The sequence below is a fragment of the Sapajus apella genome, unplaced genomic scaffold (assembly GCF_009761245.1).
Source record: "Sapajus apella isolate SASKATOON/1434 unplaced genomic scaffold, GSC_monkey_1.0 scaffold33, whole genome shotgun sequence".
Taxonomy (NCBI): domain Eukaryota; kingdom Metazoa; phylum Chordata; class Mammalia; order Primates; family Cebidae; genus Sapajus; species Sapajus apella.
The window spans coordinates 5,935,384-5,954,736 of record NW_022436973.1 but is presented as its reverse complement, the minus strand read 5'-3'; the positions used below and the strand labels follow the sequence as shown (position 1 = coordinate 5,954,736).

Here is a 19,353-nt window from a genome sequence, read left to right as displayed (position 1 = left end):
TAAGTTTCATTGAAAAAACAAAGGAGGCTAAGAGTACATGGAGAAGTGAAGTCTGTGCAATTGAAGAGCTGAGGCTTTGCAAGTTCAACAACAGAGAGAGAGAGAGAGAGGGTCTGCTTGATCTAGACCAGATAAGAGTGAGGAAACTGGGCGGGAGGACAGTGTCAACTGGCAGGTGCAATGAGCAGAATGGGGCCCTGGGTCCTCCCCACAGAGTCCTTTGCTGGCTGACTCCTGTCCTCCAGGAGTCCCTGGGCATGGGTATCAGGGCACCTTTCTCTCCACTCAGACATGGAGCTTCCTGGGAAGAGGACCTGCATCTGGTTTCCTTGTGGGTCCGAGGCTGGAGAGGAGGATGGACAAATGTCTTTCTAGTGGTCTCTTCTCTTCCTCCTTTGCCGCCTGTCCTCTTACCCTTTGTAACATGAATTTTCTTTTGAGACAGGGTCTTGCTGTATTGCCCAGGCTGGAGCGCAGTGGCACGGTCATAGCTCACTGCAGCCTCTAATGCCGAGGCTCTAGCAATCCTCCCACTTCAGCCTCCTGAGTGCCTGAGACTACAGATGTGTGCCACCACCACCAGCTAAATTATTTTGAAGGAAAATTTGTATTATTTTAATTATTTTTATGTACAGAAAACTCGACAGTACCTATCTAACCCCATTTAGTGGCCAGTTCTTTAACCTTTGTCTTTTCGAGCTTGGCAATGCGAGCCATAGACTTGGGACCCAGGACGTTGCCTTCCCAGTGACGGCGGATCACGTATCTGTTGTGTAGTTGGTCCTGACAGCTTCCACCAGCTTAGCCAAGGCACCTTTGTCTTCCAAGTTAACCTGTGTGAAGGCGACAGTGGTGCAGGGCTCCCTGTGGACTACACGTCCCAGTCTTGCCTTCCCCTTGATAATGCAGTAAGGGACCCCATGTTACGACACAGGACAGGCAGGAAGACAGCCAGCTCGAAGGGACCCACGTCGTGTGCAGTCACCACCAGCTGAGCTTTCTTGTTCTCCACCAAGGTGGGGACGGTGTTAACTCCTGCTCGAAGGACAGGTGGTCTCTTAGTGGGGATGTCCCCTTTGCTGGCAGATTTTTTCTCGGCCCGGGCCAACAGCCTCGGCTGCTTCTCTTGCTTTGTCTCTGGACTGTACTTGTGGGCCAGCGTAAGCAGCTGAGCAGCTGTTGGCAGTCCAGGGCCTGGGTGAACTGGTTCATCGCAGGAGGCACTTCAGTCGTTTACAGAGGATGGCTCTCTGCCGCGGCAACCTGATATAGCACGGCCATTTCACAAAGCAGGCGAGGCCTCTTTTGGGCTGGAGGTCCTGTCCAATGCCAAAATGCTTAGGCCTTTCTCAAACAGGGGATTTATCACTTTCTTGGCCTCCTGCTTCCTCACGACAGCAGGGGCCGGAGCCACCTTCATCCCCTCGGCTTTCTTTCCTTTCGGCACCTTGGGCGGTGGGAGGAGACAGTACGCCCAGCGAAGTTTTAAACACTTTTTTGTAGAGACGAGGTCATGCCATGTTATCTAGGCTGGGCTTAAACTCCTGGCACTCAAGAGATCCTCCTGCCTCAGCCTCCCAAAGTGCTGGGACCACAGGGGCATGCGCCACGGGACTTGGCTAAAAAATTAATTTTTAATTACACAAGTAATTCATGGACCCACTGTCTTTGTGAAAAGTAAAAATCAAAGCATCGTACATAAGACTGGTGTTCTTGTCCACTTCCCATCCCATCGAGTCCAGGGTACAAATACTGCTTCCCAGAAGTAATCACAGCACTGGTTTGGGAGAATCATTCCACTCTCTGCAGATGTTCCTTTCTCATGAAGAAGGGCAAGCCCTGTGGGTGGTGCTGGTGTTGGTTTTGATGTTAAATGGAGTCATACTCAGCCAGGCACACCTGCTCTCTGGTGGGCTTCTCTGCACAACAGCAGGTCACAGTTGGCCTCCTCCCCCATTTTCCCAAATCCAGGACTGAAAACAGAGGCAGGCCCCATGCCCTCTGCCTGCCTCCCACTTCCAGCCCAGGGCCGCTTCCCCCTCTAAGGTCCATCTCCCATCTTCTCCTCTGATCCTCTCTGTGCTCCCAGTCAGTGCCATTGCCCTGGCAACAGCTGTCCCCTCCCCTCCGCCCTCCCCTGGGCTGTCTAGCAGGTGGGTCTGCTCACCCAGGAGTCCTTCCCTTGACCCGTTCCATTCTCCCTCCTATGCCCTCTTCCATCCCAGACCAGCTGGGTGGAACTCTCATCCCTGGCTGTGGCCATGCCCTCCCTCCCATCCTGCTCACCCCTGCAGCTGCTCTGTGCCTGCCAGCGAGGAGGGATGAGGCCTCCAAACCCCAAGGCCCATTTTCTCTCCACTGAGGGCCTCTGATGCTGGGGGTCTCTCCTGGCTTCTTACCCTCTTTCTTTCCTTGATACTACCTCTCAGGCCACCCCTCCTCTGTTGCCTCTGCAGCTTCCTCGGCTTCCATCAGCCCTCTGTGTCCATGTCCCCAGGGCCCCATCCTCTCCCTCCCTGTGCTCTGCCCCCGCAGGTGGCCTCTCCTAGAGCCTGTGTGACAGCCCTCATGCTGATCCCGCTCAGCATCTCCCCTCTCACCCTGCACCTTGCTGAGCAGGGTCATGGCAGGCCCTGGGAAGCCCCACGTCCTCCTCAAAGAAGTCCTTTCCAAGCTCTTCCTGGGGGCAACTGACCTATTGGGTGAGGATCCTGTGTCCAGAGTGCCCAGATATATGTGTGTTTGGGCATAGTTCCCCACCCTCAGGCTGTCAGCACCTTGAGGGCTGGGCCTGCCTCTGATTTATCTCTGCAGAACGGCTGTGCCTGTGGGGAGGACGGAGAGGTGGGCAGGCTAAGAATGGATGGACCGAGTGCCCCCTCCTCCTCACTCTCGTCCTCCCTGTTTTCCTTCCGTTTTCTTCCTCTCCTAATTAATAAATTAGTTTTTAATTGTGTGTGTACATGAAGAAATTATCTTTGCATATAATTTAAAAATGTTTTGTGCTTTCACAAAATGAAAGAATGACAAAAGGCTGAAGTCCCTTTTCCCTCCCTCCCCCATCCCGCCTCCAGCTCCCCCAGAAAGGTGAACCTCTGTGGCCAGTTCTGTGTGTCCCTGTCCACTCAGCCTATATGTGTCGTCTCATCTAAATAAAATAGAGCTGCCTTTGGTGGTGGGGGGGGTATTGTTTTAAAATGTAAATACTGTGCAAGTTTTGCCTGTAGCTTTGTCTGCCCAGTGATGAGTCTTGGAGTTCTTTCTGTGGACATGTGGGTGCACTGTCACTGGTGCGAAATAGCTGAGGTGGGCCCCACTTCCCAGTCCTGCTCCGTGATGGCACCATGGTAGCCTGAAACCGGCCATGGTGGTGGTATTTACACCACAGAAGCGGGCACAGGCAACCCATGGGGAATGCTCTCCCCAGAGGGCTAGTGTGCCAACACACCCCGGAATGTACCCTCTTTCACAGATCTGGGCCTTTGGGGATACACACTGTGGATGACCAGTTTTCCTGTGGATGGACATGGTTGCTTTCTCTTTTTCGACCTTATCTGTCTGGACTTCCCCTTCTGCCTTGCCCTCTTCTGGGTTTTGAGGAGGGGATTCTTCAGAATTCGTCTACAGTATGTGAGTTCCTTTCTGTCTGTCCATTGAACATGCTGCCTCTCCAGGTCTCTGGGAGCCTTTCTCCTTCCTGCCTTCATCCTTCCTCATCCTCTCTCCCTCGTGTCTTCTCCTTCTCTCCATATTTGGTCCTTGCCCTGAGAGTCACGATTTGTGGCTGCTTCTGTGTGGAGGTGTGGGTCCCACTGTGCCGCCCTTTCTTTAGGCCCTTTGTCAGCCTTTGTCCTCCCCCTTCCTCCCTCCTCTTCTGTGTGCACGCATCTCTGCATCTGCCTGCCTCTCTGCTCCCCGAGGGTCCCGCCGCCCCCTCTTCATTTCATTTTTTAACTTTATTACTGATGTGCCCCGCCAACTCTGCCTCTGCCTGCATCTCGCTCAGCCTCACTCCCTCCCGCTCTCCAGAGGAGCCTTATTGGATTTTGCTTCAAGTTTGTGCGTCATTCCTGCTCTGTGTGTGTGTGTGTGTGTGTGTGTGTGTGTGTGCTCGCGCGCGCGCGTGCCTGCTACTTTCTCTGTCAGCTCCCTGTTTCTTTTTGGGGCTTGGAGAGTTTGACTGTTTGTGTGTGTGCACAGGTGCACATGTGTGTGCATGTGTGTGAGTCACTTCTCTCTAAGGCATGGTCAGGGCGGGGTCCCACCCTCTCTGTCACTCTCACGAACTCCATCTGTCCACGGAATGCCTGGTGAGCTCTGGGCCGAGGTTTGTCCATCTGTCCTCTTCTCCTGTCCTTCTCTTCTTTCCCTCCTCTTGTGCTGCACCTGCCCTCTGCACAAGAGGTGCCCTCTATGCACCTTGGGCATAGAGGCCTCTGTAGGGTCACCCCAATCTCTTCCTGCACCTGAAAACCATGCCACCCCTATTCTGTCTTGCGTGCCACAGATTTGGAGCCAGTGCTGACTGGGCCCCTCAGAGGTACCTCAGACTCATCTAATCATGCCTACACTCCAACCTGGACGCTTTCCTATTCGTATTAACACAGACTGTCAGTGGCTTCCTCGGTGTGGTGCTGCAGCCAGGCGCCCTGTGTCGTTTCTGACTACTCCTGTTTAGCCACTCACAGCCCATCTGTTCCCCCTCCCTGCCAACTCTCTCTCCTAGGGGCTGCTAAAGGCCCTTGCCCTCTCAGTCCCTGATGTGGCATCATGTGGAGATGAGGGGATAATTGTCTTTGTTTGTCCAGCCATTCATCCATCCCTCCATCATCCATCCACCCATCCACCCACCCACCCATCCACCCATCCATACATGCATCAACTCATCCATCCATCCATCCATTAACCCATCCATCTCCACATCCATCCATCCATCCATCCATCCATCCATCCATCCATCCACCCATTGACCCATACATTTACCCACCCATCCATGCAGTCACTCATACAACCATTCATCCATCCATCCATCAATCCACCCACCCACCCATCCACCCATCCATCCATCCATCCATCCACCTATCTACCATCCATCCATCCTCCCATTCATCCATCCATCTATTCATTCATTCAGACTTCCATCCACCCATCCATCCATCCATCCATTCACCCATCTATACATACAATCCAATCCAACTACCCATCTATAAACATGTCCACCCACCCACCCAGCCATCCATCCACCTAATCCCTCATCCATCCATCCATCCATCCACCCATCTATACATACCATCCAGTCCAACCACTCATCTATACATATATCCACCCACCCAGCCGTCCATCCACCTACTCCCTCATCCATCCATCCATCCCACCACCTGACATACATTGAGCATCTGAGTGCTCTGTGGAAGACAAGGGCTCCAAAACCGCAGGCTGTCTAAGGAGTCCAGGGGAGGGAGGACCAGTTACCACTCATGGGAAGAGACCTCCTTCTTGCCAAAGCCCATGGCCCCTTTTGCCTCCTCATTTCTCCTGGCCCATTGGGGCCCTGACTGGCTTGCCCATCCTTGTTCGGAGGCCACTCTCTCCTCCCTTAGGACACTGGGTGCTCCTGGCTTTTCTCCCACTCCTTGGGCAGTTTCTCCTCCACAGCCTCCTCCTCCGTCCACCTCCCAGTACTTATGCTTCCCAGGGCTCCGTCCTCCACCCCTTCCTGCCCTGCCAGTTCTCCAAGGGCAGCTTCCTTCATGCCCAGGACATCTCTGGCCACCCATTGTCCTTCTTGGGCATACAGCTGTCTCCTAAACTGGGACTTGCATATCCATGTACCTGAGCACAGGACTAGGCACTTCCCTGCCCTCCCACACTGCTCTTCTTTTCTCCACCCTCCTCACCGGCCCAGCTCCCCATCCTCAACACAGGTAGACCAAATCTCAGGCACTCTCTTGATTCCTCCTGGCCACATCCAGTCCCACCATAGGGCTGTGCCTCCAGTACACCACCACCATCCTGTCTGGGTGCCAGCTCCCAGGGCCTCCCGGGTGTCCCATCTCCAGCGTTGCCCCTTCCTATCTACACTTGGGGAGGCCACCCAAGCCACCTTTTGAAATCTCCCACCTGGCAGCTCACCCTTTGCTGGCCTAACCCCACTGAGCCAGCTCCCCACTTCCCCAACCCTCCTGATAAACTTAAAGCTAATTGGTCCTGCTTCAAGGGTCTGGGTCAGGCCAAACCCTCACACTCTTGGTGACTTCTCCTTCTGCCCTGTCCCCAGACACAAGGAACCTCTTACAGTGTAGAAAGACTCAGTCTCTTCCCACCTCCTGGCCTTTGATCAAGCTGCCCTTAGCAGGAATGCCTCTCACCTGGTCTACCTGGCACACAGTGAGGCTTTTCTTGGCTCAGGCATTTCACCCTTCCTGATGAAGCCCTAGGGCCTCTCCCCTGAGAGCCCCTACAGCGTCTCAGAATCATGCCCCTGGGAACAGCCAGGCACATGTGTGTGCTTAGGGGGACCTTTCCCGCCAGGCCATGGGCATCTTGAGAGGCTGCATCTGAGTTATCTCTGAGTCTCAGCACAGGGGAGGGGCTGAGGAATGTCTGCAGCTGGAGTACCTTCAACTAAAAAAAAAAAAAAACCTTAAAATTTCAAGAAGGAAGAACTAAAGTTTCCTTTGAAATCTCATCCCAAATCCAAATTTCTACTTAGTTTCCCACGTGGATCCTCAGTTATTAGATTGATGTGAATTATACTGGTAGCTAGCTAGCTAGATGATTGAAAGGAAGGAAAAAGGAAGGAAGGAACAAAGGAAGAAAAGAAGAGAAAACCTGTTCTATTATTGTTGGTTTGGTTATTGTTACTGGAACATAAATGCTACACACTGTGCATGTGATTTGGCAGTGGACTTCCTCATTCAGCAATGTGTCTTAGCTCTCCTTCCATGTCAGAGCTCAGATGCATCTTGCTCTTTTATCAATGCACCATGGTTGAGCTGGCCTCCTTCTGCCAATGAGCATTTGGTGAGGTGGTAGCAGCTCTGCGCAAGGCTCTTTTCCATGTCTCACTCTAGGGTCCCCAGTGTGTCATCAAGCTGCCGCATGCCTGCCTGTCTGTCTGTCTGCGTGTGCATACATTTGCCTCTCTGAATCTCTCTCCTTCCTCTTCCCATTCTCTCTTATTATTCCATATTCCTTCTAGATTTGGTCCTCATATTGTGTCACAGTTGTATCTGTGTGCCTCACCCTGGGTCATATGTGTGGGTTCCTCTTTACTTGGAGCTTTTTCCCATTCTGATTCTCATTTGCTTGGTGACTTCTCAACCTTGTGCATCCATTTGCTCTCCCATCCACTCATCCACCCACTTTGGACACTGAGCATCTTCCAGGAGCTGGAACCTGGGACAGCTCCCATATGTGAGTCAGCGTGTGTGCCCCCACCATGTACTGCCTCTGTGTCTCTGCCTGTCTGTATGCCTGTCTCTCTGAGACCCCTTCCCCGACTCCTGTCTTCATCCTCCTCAGTTGCACTTCCTTCTGCTCTCCAGAGGAAACTTACGGAATTTTCTCTGTCCGTGCGTCATTCCTGCTGTGTATGTGTACACGTGTGTACGTGTAAGTGAGTCATCTCTTTTGGAGGCATGGTCAGGGTTAGCTTCCACCCTCTCTGTTACTATCATGGACATTCCATCTGCCTGCCTGTCATCCAGCTATCTGTAGCATGCTCAGTTAACTCTGGGGCAGGGTCTGTCTGTCTGGTCTCTCTTCCTTTCCTTCTCTTTCTCTCACTCCTCACACACTCCCTGGATGAGCTCATCCCCTGTCCACTGTGCTGATGTCTCCCCAACTGCTCCTGCAGCCAAGATGCCCCACCTTTCTCTCTTCTTCTCAAGACACTGGATTCCTCCATAGGAGAATCCAACCCACAGCATCATCTTCACACCCTGAGATGTGTTTCTCTACCGGTTCTCATTAGTACTGAGCCCTGTGGCCTGCCTCGGGCTGCAGTGGGAGACTGGGCCATCTCTGACCCCTCCTGCTGCCCATGGCTCATCTGTCCCACTTCCTGCCAAGTCTCTTTCCAAGCGACCAGTCTGAGATCCTTCTAACCCCAGCCCCTTCAGCCCCTCTCTCTGGGCCAGGCCCCAGCATCTTGAGCCTGGACATGTAGAGTCTTCCTCCTTAGTTGTCCATCCTTCACTGTTGCCGCCTTTTCATCCTCCATTAACCTCTGGAAGAATCATGAATCACCTTTGCTCAAACCCTACCATGGCTTCCATGTCACTCACAGTAAAAGCTGATATTCTCACCATGGCCCACAGGCCGTACCTACCAGTCTATTTCCTGCTACCTCTCTCCTTTCATCTCCCACTCCTTTCCACCTTGCTCACATTGCTCCAGCCACATGGGCTTCCTTGGTGTTCTTTGAGCAGACAGACAACAGGACTGTCACCCATGGTAGTTCATGGCTTGAGGACACTCGGCAGAGGATGTCAGTGGTGGCCAAAGTCCAGACCTTCTTCCATTCTCCAAGCCATGAGCCCTGGTTTGGGGTTGCCTCTGCTTAGAAGAAAGATTGCCTATTTCTGTTAAATATATAGATAGAAAAGCCCTTTAACATTCTTGCTTACTTGTTTCATTGTTATTTTGAGATCTCTGTTATTTTGGGATATGTTTCTATTTACTGATTTTTCTCCTAGTTATGAGCTACATTTTTCTGTTTCTTGGCCTGTCTAGGAATTTTTGATTGGATGCTGGACATTGTAAATGTTACACTATTGATGGTCTGAAATTGCCTTGTCTTCTGTTAAAGAGTGGCATGCAGTTAAATTACTTGCTAATTACTTCGATCATTTTGAGGCTTATTTTTAAGCTCTTTTAGGGTGGGTCTACAGTAGCCTTTACTCATGGGATAGTTCCTAACCTGTGTGAATCAGAGTTTTAGTTTTTCTCATGATAATGATTTTCATAATATTTTTAAATTATTGAAGTATAATTTACATACAGTGAAATGCATCCATTTTAACTGTAAATTTTGATGAGTTTTGACAAATGCATACACCAATATAACCACCACTACAATCAAGATATTGAACTCTCCTGTCCCCAGAAACTTCCCTCCGTGCCTCTTTGAAGTCAATCTCTCACGACGCCTTGCCTCAGGCAACCAATAAGCTGCTTTCCATCAATATAGATTAGATTTACATTTTCCTGAGTTGCACATATGTGAAATCATGCTGGATGTACCTTTTTGCTTCTGGCTTATTTTGTTCAGCATAATGTTTTTGAGATTAATCCATGTATTAGTAGTTTGCTCCTTTTGTTCCTGAGTAGTATTTCATTGTATAACTACATACGTATTTATTTACTTTTTTGCATGTTGACAAACTTTTTTTTCCCAGTTTATTTTTACTTTTTTGAGATGAAGTCTCACTCTGTCACCCAGGCTGAAGTGCTGTGGTGTGACCACGGCTCACTGCAGCCTCTGCCTCCCAGGTTCAAGCGATTCTCCTGCCTCAGCCTCCTAAGTTGCTGGCACTACAGGTGCCCACCACCGCACCTGGCTAATTTTCGTATTTTTAGTAGAGATGGGATTTTACCGTGTTGGCCAGGCTGGTCTCAAACTCCTGACCTCGGGTGATTCACCCACCTTGGCCTCCCAAAGTGCTGGGATTACAGGTGTCAGCCACCATGCCCAGCCAAACATGTATTTTTTCCCCCTAGTTTTGTGCTATATGAATAAAGCTGCTATGATATTTGAGGGCTGCTCTTTGCGTGGACATATGTTTTCATTTCTCTTAGGTAAGTATATGAAAAAGGAATTGCTGGGTTGAATGGTTGGTGCATATTTAACTTTATAAGAAATTGCCAAAGTGTTTTCCAAAGTGACTGTACCCCTCCCACCAGCCATGCAGGAGAGTTTCAGCTGCTCCACATTCTTGCTAAAATGTGATATTGTCAGTCTTTTATTTGCACCATTCTGGTGAGTGTGCAAGTAGTATCTCATTGTGGCTTTGATTTGCATTTTCTGAATAATGAACAATGTTGAGAATCTTTTCATGTGCTTATCTGCCATTCATATATGTTTTTTGGTGAAAGGCCTGTTCAGATCTTTGCTTATTTAAAAAAAAAAAAATTTGTAATCCCAGCACTTTGGGAGGCCGAGGCGGGTGGATCACGAGGTCATGAGATCGAGACCATCCTGGTCAACATGGTGAAACCCCGTCTCTACTAAAAATACAAAAACATTAGCTGGGCATGGTGGCGCGTGCCTGTAATCCCAGCTACTGAGGAGGTTGAGGCAGGAGAATTGCCTGAACCCAGGAGGCGGAGGTTGCGGTGAGCCGAGATCGCGCCATTGCACTCCAGCCTGGGTAACAAGAGCGAAACTCCGTCTCAAAAAAAAAAAAAAAAAAAAAAATTGTACGCTTTCTTTTTTTGTTTTGTTTTTGAGACAGAGTCTCTCTCTGTTTCCAAGGCTGGAGTGGAGTGGCATGCTCTTGGCCTCCACCTCCCTGGTCAAGGTGGTCCTTGGCCTCAACCTCTGCAGTCGGCTCAGGTGCAGCCAACTGAGTAGCCGGGACTATAGGTGTGTGCCACCACACCTGGCTAATTTTTGTAGAGATGGGTTTCGCCATGTTGCCAGGCTGGTCTCGAACTCCTGGGCTCAAGCAATCCACCCCCTTTGGCCTCTCAGAGTGCTGGGATTACAGGCATGAGCCACTGTACCTGGCCAGAAGCTTCTTTATAAATTCTGGGTATGATGTAAGATAAGAGTTAAGCCTCATTTTTTTTTTCCGTGTGGTTTTCCAATTGTTCCAAAAGCATTTGGGGAAAATTATCCTTTCCTTGTTGAATTGCCTTGGCACCCTTGTCAAAAATCAATTAATTGACTGTGTATATGTGGTTCTACATCTGGACTGTCTGTTAGGTTCAATTTAACCACAAGCAATACCACTTTATCTTGATTACTGTTGGTTTATAGTAAGTCCTGAAGTTAAGTAGCACAAGACCTCCTAATGTGTTCTTCCTTGTCAAGATTGTTTTGGCTATTCTAGGTCCTTTGCATTTCTTTTCTTTCTTTCTTTCTTTCTTTTTTTTTTTTTTTTTTTGAGACCCAGTCTCACTCTTGTTGCCCAGGCTGGAGTGCAGTGGCGTGATCTTGGCTCACTGCAACGTCCACCTCCTGGGTTCAAGCAACTCTCCTGCCTCAGCCTCCGGAGTAGCTGGGATTACAGGTGCCCGCCATCATGCCTGGCTAATTTTGTATTTTTATTAGAGACAGGGTTTCGCCATGTTGGTCAGGCTGGTCTTGAACTGATCTCAGGTGATCCGCCTGCCTTGGCCTCCCAAAGTGCTGGGATTACAAGTGTGAACCACTCTGCCCGGCTGGCCCTTTGCATTTCTATATCAGTTTTACAATCAGTTTGTTAATTTCTACAAAAAGTCTGGGAGGATTTTGATTGCCATTGCATTGAATCTATGGATCGATTTGGGGAGAATTGATATCTTAATGCTGTGCGACCCTGGATCAGTCACGTGTCACCTCTGACCCACAGCTTCCTCCTGGTCCCTCCCTGACAGGTTTTAGGGAGCAGGTGAAGCTAAGCTGAGCACAGTTCTAAGCACACAAGGGAACAGGCTCCCCGTGTGTTTCGATGGTGAGGACAGAGGCTGCCATCACGCTCTTCACAGTGTGTGCCAGCAGCAGGTCTCAAGACCATGGGGGCTGCCCCAAGCAGGGGGTCCACGGTCCTGGACAGGGTCCTGTGTGCCCACACACTTGTTGCAACACTCCAGGCATGTGGTCTCCTCTCCCTGGGCCTCAGTTTCCTCATCCGTAAATTGGAGGCAGTGGGGGTTGCCAGGCAGATTAAATGAGATGCTGGATGAGCAGGAGCTAAGCAAACTGCCTGTTTTCTCCATTTCACCCCTGGGCTGCTGAGTGCCACAGGCACAAATCACATCACCACGCCGACTGGCGCCAGCACAGACTGATTTTCTCCGACCTCGGCTGGGTCTTAAGCACAGCTCAGCAGCCCCTCGACTGGTCCCCAAACTCCTTTCCATTCCCATAGCCGTTATTCGGCCCGGGCCCCCACCCCGCCTTGTTACCCTGGGCCCCACAGACAACCCAGCTCCTGCTCAGTGGAGAAAACAGAGGCCTTTGTGGAGGCCCCTGCCCCTGCCACTGCCCCCCCATGCCTCTGCAGCAATCTGCCTGCACCTTTCGTGTCCAAGGCCAGCTGTCTCTCGCCTGTCTCCTCCTGGCCTTACAGCTGTCTTTTCCTTCCTCCAACGTCTCCCTCTCTGCTGGCTCTTTTCTCTCTATCCATAAAATTCTCAAAAGCTCCCATCCATGCCTCTGCCTTCATCAAAGTCCCCCTCCTTCCTGGGCACCCTCCCCGCGTGTCCCCTTCTCATCACAATCCTTGCTACCCCCATGTTGTTCTTCCGGGATGCCATGAGGCTCCCATGGCTCACCTGCCCACCTGCCCTCTTGGGGGCTTTCAACACCAACCACAGTCAAGTGGGACAACTGCTGGGGGCTCCAGACATAATGTAACACCACCCCCCACCCCGGAAGGATTTGGGATCCCACAAAGTTCACCCAGGACACAGGGATAGTTACCCACGAGGGCTTAATGAGTTCACCTCGGCAGCTCAGTCCAACACTGAGGGACTGATTAGATCTAAGCTTCCACCAGGCCTGGATCTCATCAACATGGTGCCTCCCTGCCGGTTTCTTCCTTTTTCTTTTTGTTTGAGATGGAGTCTCGCTCTGTCTCCAGGCTGGAGTGCAGTGGCGTGATCTCGGACTCACTGCAACCTCCTCCTCCCGGGTTCAAGCAATTCTCCTGCCCCAGCCTCCTGAGTAGCTGGGACTACAGGCATGCGCCACCATGCCCAGCTAATTTTTGCATTTTTAGCAGAGACACGATTTTATCATTTTGGCCAGGGTAGTCTTGATCTCTTGACCTTGTGATCCGCCAGCCTCGGCCTCACAAAGTGCTGGGATTACAGGCAGGAGCCACCACGCCCAGGCATCTTCCTCCTTAATATACCCTGTCCTTTTCCTCCACCCCTCTGCCAACAGCCCCCCTCCTTCTCAGGCCTGGCTGCCCCTTCTGGGCTGCTCCAGGCCCTCTGGGCAATTGAAACCTCCCTGGCCAATGTCATCAGGGTGTTCCATGTGGGCTCACAGGTGGTGGTAGCTTGGCAGCATCTGAGACTATCAACCACCTCTTCTTCCTCAAACATGTGACCCCTGGGTTTCCCCAGCATCCACTTCTTTCTTGGTTTTCTTGCCCACTCTCCAGCCACTTTGTTCCCTCCTCACCCTTCGTAGCTCCTCTTCCCTGGCTCACTAAGCCTTTAAGACTTTCTTTTTCCTCCTCTTTTACTTTTTTCTTTTTGAGAGACAGGGTCTTGTCTGTCACTCAGGCTGGACTGCAGTGGTGCGATCACAGCTCTCTACAGCCGTAAGCTCCTGGGCTCAAGCTCCTCCAGCCTCACCCTCCCAGAGTGTTGGGATTACAGGTGTGAGCCACCACCTGCCTCCTTCCTCCTCTTCTCTCGTCTCTGGGCTCCCTCTTCCAGGACCATCATCTCTCTGACTGCCACTCTGGCCTCCTTACACTCTCCCTTGTGCTGGATCCTTGACTAACATAGCCGGTGACATGTCACCACCTCAAAGTCATCAGGCCGCAAACCAACTCTATTTTTTCTTGAGACAGAGTCTTGCTCTCAGTGGCGCAATCTCCACTCACTGCAACCTCTGCCTCCTGGGTTAAAGTGATTCTCCTGCCTCAGCCTCCCAAGTAGCTGGGATTATAGGTGTGTGCCACCACACCTGGCTAACTTTTTTGTGTTTTTAGTAGAGACAGGGTTTCACTATGTTGGCCAGGCTGGTCTTTTGACCTAGTGATCCGCCCTCCTCAGCCTCCCAAAGTGTTGGGGTTATTACAGTTGTGGGCCACTGTGCCTGGCCACCAAACTTCATTTTTGATGTTTATGATAAATGCAAAATAAAAGAGATAAACTAAGTGAATAAGTGTTAAATACGAAGAAGCCAGCACTTGATGGTTTTGAAAAATCTTAGCCTCCTTGCTAGAATTAAGAAATACTTTTGAGCACAAATAGATTCAAACTCTGTCTTTCCTCTGAACCAGGCCTCCTTCCTGAGTGTCCCATCTTCCTGGCATCTGTCATGCATTCAGGGATTCATTCATCCAGTGATTTCATCAACAAGCATTTACTGGGCGCCTATCAGGCAGCAGCCCCTGTTCTAGGTGCTACGATGCTGTGTTTGTGGGGGGTTGTGTGGCGGCCCTGCTGGGTCCCTTCAGGCCCTGCTTAGCCAGTGCTTTTATGCCCCTGAATGCTATCTTTGCTATGTCAGTTTCCCACAACTAGCACTTGCAGTTATTTTTTGGACTAAGGTTCCAGGAGCTTCTTTTCCCACAGGTCTCGAGCACTGGAAGTACATAAGTATTTATGTTTCCCTTCCCAATCCCACAATGCACCCCAAGTCCTGTAGCCAATGCCTGCTTGGTGCAAGAGCCTGAAAGCCCAGCCTCCTTTCCTCCGGGAGGGACAGCTCGGGGGTGTGAGTTACCCGGTGGTGCTCCCGTGTAGGGTGAGGGTGAGGGAGCCCCCTGTGGGACCCGGTCTGAGGTCACAGCCTGGGCGGACCTTGTCTCCCTTTCCTGTACTGCTTTCCCCTTCCCTGTCCAGTTTGTCTTGAGACCGCTTCCAGAATAAATCGCTTGCTCCTAAATTCTTGTTCCAGGGTCTGCTTCTGTGGACTCCAACCCAAGTCAGCGGTGAACACGACAGCGGAGGAGTTACCAGCTCTTCCCTAATGCCCTCATTCAGACTCTCAGACCCTGCACCCTCAGGGCCATCCTCTGGGGAGTGGGCCTTGCCATCCAGTTGAATGCAACAAGCTCCTCCCAGACCCCAGAGGACAGGCTTGTCCACCCTGGTCTACGTTTCCCTCCAGCCCGCCCTCAGCTACACATCTGATCATGCTGCTCCTCCACTTGAAACCCTCCCAGCCAACTCAACAAAAACATGAGAAAAAGATTTGAATCCCTACATACCCACTCGGAATGGCTAAAATTAAAAAACCAGACTAAACTACAAAACCTAACAATGTATGACGGGCCAGCAAGGATGACGAGTGACTGGAACTCTTGTATGTTGCTGGTGGAAATGCCAAAATGGTGCAGGGCAGTTTCTTATCAAGTTGAACATACGTTTTATCATAGGACACAGGAATCCCACTCTTGGGTGTTTCCCCTAGAAATGACAACTCTTGTCCACTCAAACACCTCTCATAGACGTTTATTGTAATTTTATCCATAATTGCCCCATATGTGAAACAACCCAAATATCTCTAAACTTGCAAAGGCATTAAAACAAACAAACAAACAAACAAAAAAACAAATGAACTGTGGTACAGCTGTATAATAGAACGGTTCTCAGAAATAAGGAGGAATGGGTCGGGCACGGTGGCTCACGCCTGTAATCCCAGCACTTTGGGAGACCGAGGTGGGCGGATCATGAGGTCAGAAGATTGAGACCACCCTGACCAACATGGTGAAACCCCATCTCTACTAAAGTTACAAAAAAATTAGCTGGATGTGGTGGCTCATGCCTGTAGTCCCAGCTACTTGGAAGGCTGAGGCAGGAGAATCGCTTGAACCCGGGAGGTGGAGGTTGCAGTGAACCCGAGATCATGCCACTGCACTCCAGCCTGGTGACTGAGCAAGACTTCATCCCAAAAAGAGAAAAAGAAAAGAAAGAAGGAGGAGCAAATATTGAATCACACAACATCTCAAATGCATTATGATAAGTGAAAGAAGCCAGACCCAAAAGGCTCCATACTGTATGGCTCCATTTATGACATTCTGGAAAAGGCTAAGTGGAGGGATGGGGGACAGATCAGTGGTTGCCAGGGGCTGGTAGGGCATGAGGGAATTTTGAAGCTGTTGGAAATGTTTTATATCTTAATTGTGGTGGGAGTTATGCAAGGATATATATTTGTTAAAACGTCCACTGAGAAGAGTGAATGTCATTCTATGCAAGTGATATCTCAATGAACCCGACTTTTAAAAAAAGCCCTTTTCTGGCCAGGCATAGTGCCTCATGCCTGCAATCCCAGCACTTTGTGAAGCCCAGAGGGGAGGATTACTTGAGGCCATGAGTTTGAGACAAGCCTGGGCAACATAGTGATATCCTGTTTCTACAAAAAAAAAAAAAAAGAAGTACAAAAATTAGCTGGGCATGGTGGTGCACACTTGTAGTCCTGACAGCTTGGGAGGCTGCAGTGGGAGGAGCACCTGAGCCCTGGAGGCCCAGGCTGCAGTGAGCCATGATCACACCCCCACACACCAACCTTGGAGACCGAGTGAGACCCTGTCGCTAAATAAATAAATAAATAAGTCCTCTCTGCTGAGTGAAAATTGGTCAGATCGCTGGGAAAACTGTTTGATAGTATCTGTGAAAGCTGAACAGATGCCCAGCCCATGACCCAGCAATTCCACTCCTGGGAATGCACCTCACAGAAAGGCGTGCATGGGCCACTCAAAGATGCACACTGAATGCTCACAGCAGCTTTCTCTGTCAAAGCAAAAAGGTGGAAACAACCCAAATTTCTGTCAATGATAGGTGCTGGAAGGACATGGGGATTAGGTTACCCATGAGAGGTAGCTGGTTTAACAAAGTCCTGTTCAACCTAATACATGTGACTGCAGTAATCCCTCTACTATGCTCCATCTGCTCACTGCTGCATCCTTAATTGCTCAGTGTTCCCTGCCCTTCCTCTCAGAGCACTAACACATGGACAAATAAATCCCTTGGAGGTATATTCATAAGAAAGAATACTACATAGCAATGAGAAAGAACAAATTACATTTACATAGAGCAACCTGGATGAATCTCATAGACGTATGTTTCGTGAAGCCATGTGGGAAGTAGAATAGTTCCTTTTTAAAGTTTCCTTTCTTGTTAAATCATAAGTGTGCTAATAACGCTTTGTTAAGCCCTATCCTATGTAGCTGTTAAACATGCTTACAGGCACGTAGTATATTCTATGTCCTTGTACTTTGACCAAGGTATCTGTGCTGGACGTGCTCACAGGCATGTCCCAGCTCTCCACTGCTTTTACCTGTTTAGAAAAGTTTTAAGTTTTCAGCCAACCGGGTTTTAGTTTAGATTGTAAGGTCTGGTTCCAGCCAATGGAGATCAACACAGCAGTAAGGACAAGCCTAAATGCATAAGGGATAAATTTGTGTGTTTTCCCTTTGTTCTTTGTACTCTCACTACCGGGAGTGCCCTTCCTGCAGCCCAGGAAGTAAAAATGGCATTGCTGAAAGATCCTTTGTCTCAGTGCTAATTTTTCTTTGCGGCACTGAGCATCTATTTCCAACAAGTCACTGAGTGTCTATTTCCAACAAGCCAGGTAGGAGGGGACACATTGATTCCGTTCATCTGAAGTGTAAGAATAAGCAGAACCACTCTTGGGTCACAGAAGTCAGAATAGTAATTACTTCTATGGGGCTGGATACTAACAGACAGGGGTACAAGGGAAACCTCTAGGGGATGCAATTATTTTATATCTCAGTGGTGATTACATGGACGTGTGCATAATTAAAAATTCACTGGGACACACACTTAAGATTTGTGCACTGTATTGTGTGCATACTAGGTGTTTTCATACAAAATAATGAGATGTTGAGGTGGGAGAATTGCTCGAGGCCAGGAGTTTGAGACTAGCCTGGGCAACAAAATGAGACTCCGTTTCTAAAAAAAAAATTTTTAATTAGCTTGACAAAGAGTGTACGCCTGTATTCCCAGCTACTTGAGAAGCTGAGGCAGAAGGATTGCTTGAGCGCAGGAGTTTGAGGCCACAGTGAGCTCTGTGCTGCAGTCTGAGTGACAGAGCAAGGCCTTGTCTCTTAGATAATAATAATAACAATAATAAAATAATACGGCCGGGCGTGGTGGCTCACGCCTGTAATCCCAGCTTTTTGGGAGGTCTAGGCGGGCAGATGATGAGCTCAGGAGTTCAAAACCAGTCTGGCCTACATAATGAAACCCCATCTCTACTAAAAATACAAAAAACATTAGCCGGGCACGGTGGCATGCACCTGTAGTCCCAGCTACTTGGGAGGCTGAGGTAGGAGAATAGCTTAAACCCAGGAGACAGAGATTGCAGTGAGCCGAGGTCACACCACTGCACTTCAGCTTGGGTGACAGAGTGAGACTTCGTCTCAAAAAAATAAATAAATAAAATAAAATAAAGATAATAAATACGAAACAAAATATATTCTGCACTTATCAGATTCACTAGCCATTGCAAGAGCCGAGGGTGAGAGGAGATGAGGAATACAAGATCCCAGCCAGGAAGTGAGATGAAACTGGGGCCCGTGGGGGCTGTTACCACCCCTGGAGAGGAAGTGCTAAGCCCCTAGAAGGACACAAGGATCAGGTTACCCAGGAGAGGCAGCAGTTTAATTAGGTTCCTGTTCAACCTGACACACGTGGCTGTCCACCGTAATCCCCCTGCTACGCCCCATCTGCTCACTGCTGCATCTTTAATTGCTCAGTGTCCTGGCCCTTCCTCTCTAACTCTCACATCTCATGCTTAGTCCAAACCGGTCCTCGCTGGACCCTGCCTTCCTGCCTCTCTCTTTCCTTCCTTTTTCTTTCTTGGTTGCCCAAGCAGTTGTACCCCTGCCCATCTCCTCACCAGCTGCTCCCACAAAGGTCCTCCAAACTTCGAATCAGCCAAGCCCAGGGACTTCATGGCATCCTCATCCCCCACCCAATGTCTCCATGCACAGCCCACGGGTGACCCCATCCACCTGCTGGAAATGCCCTCCTCCCGTGCTTCCCAGAGCTCCTTCTCCTTTTCCCCCAGGACCCCCTTGCAGGCCTTCATCCGTCTCCTTGGTGGGCTTCTTTTTGTATTCAGTGCCCATGTCTAGTGAGGCCCAGGACTCAGCCCCAGGTCTCTTCTCCTTGCCATTCCCTCAGGTTCCTGGACTGTGTCCTCCTTCCCCGCCTGGCATTCTGGGTTAGACATGGGCCTTGGAGCTGCAAACAAGGCCACTAAAGCCCCTGGCTAGCAACGATGGCCGGTGCTGCTCAGCCGCCACGCTACTTGGGGTGCAGGCAGATGGCCAGACCCTCTATGGATCTCCTCCTTGGACCCCAGAGCAGCTGGCTCCGGAAATCCCAGTGGCCCTCCTGCTCCTCCAGCTCATGTCTGGAACCCGTCCTGACATGTGTCTCCCGCTGTGTTCTTGCTGGACCTCCTCAGCCCCTCTGGTGGAGAGGATTCCA

The 19,353-nt window shown here is 50.1% G+C and overlaps 1 pseudogene; it reads right to left on the bottom strand.

Moving 5' to 3' along the window:
- Positions 1-600: 600 nt before the first annotated feature.
- On the bottom strand, positions 601-18,949 carry LOC116562599 (annotated as a pseudogene).
- Positions 18,950-19,353: the final 404 nt, after the last annotated feature.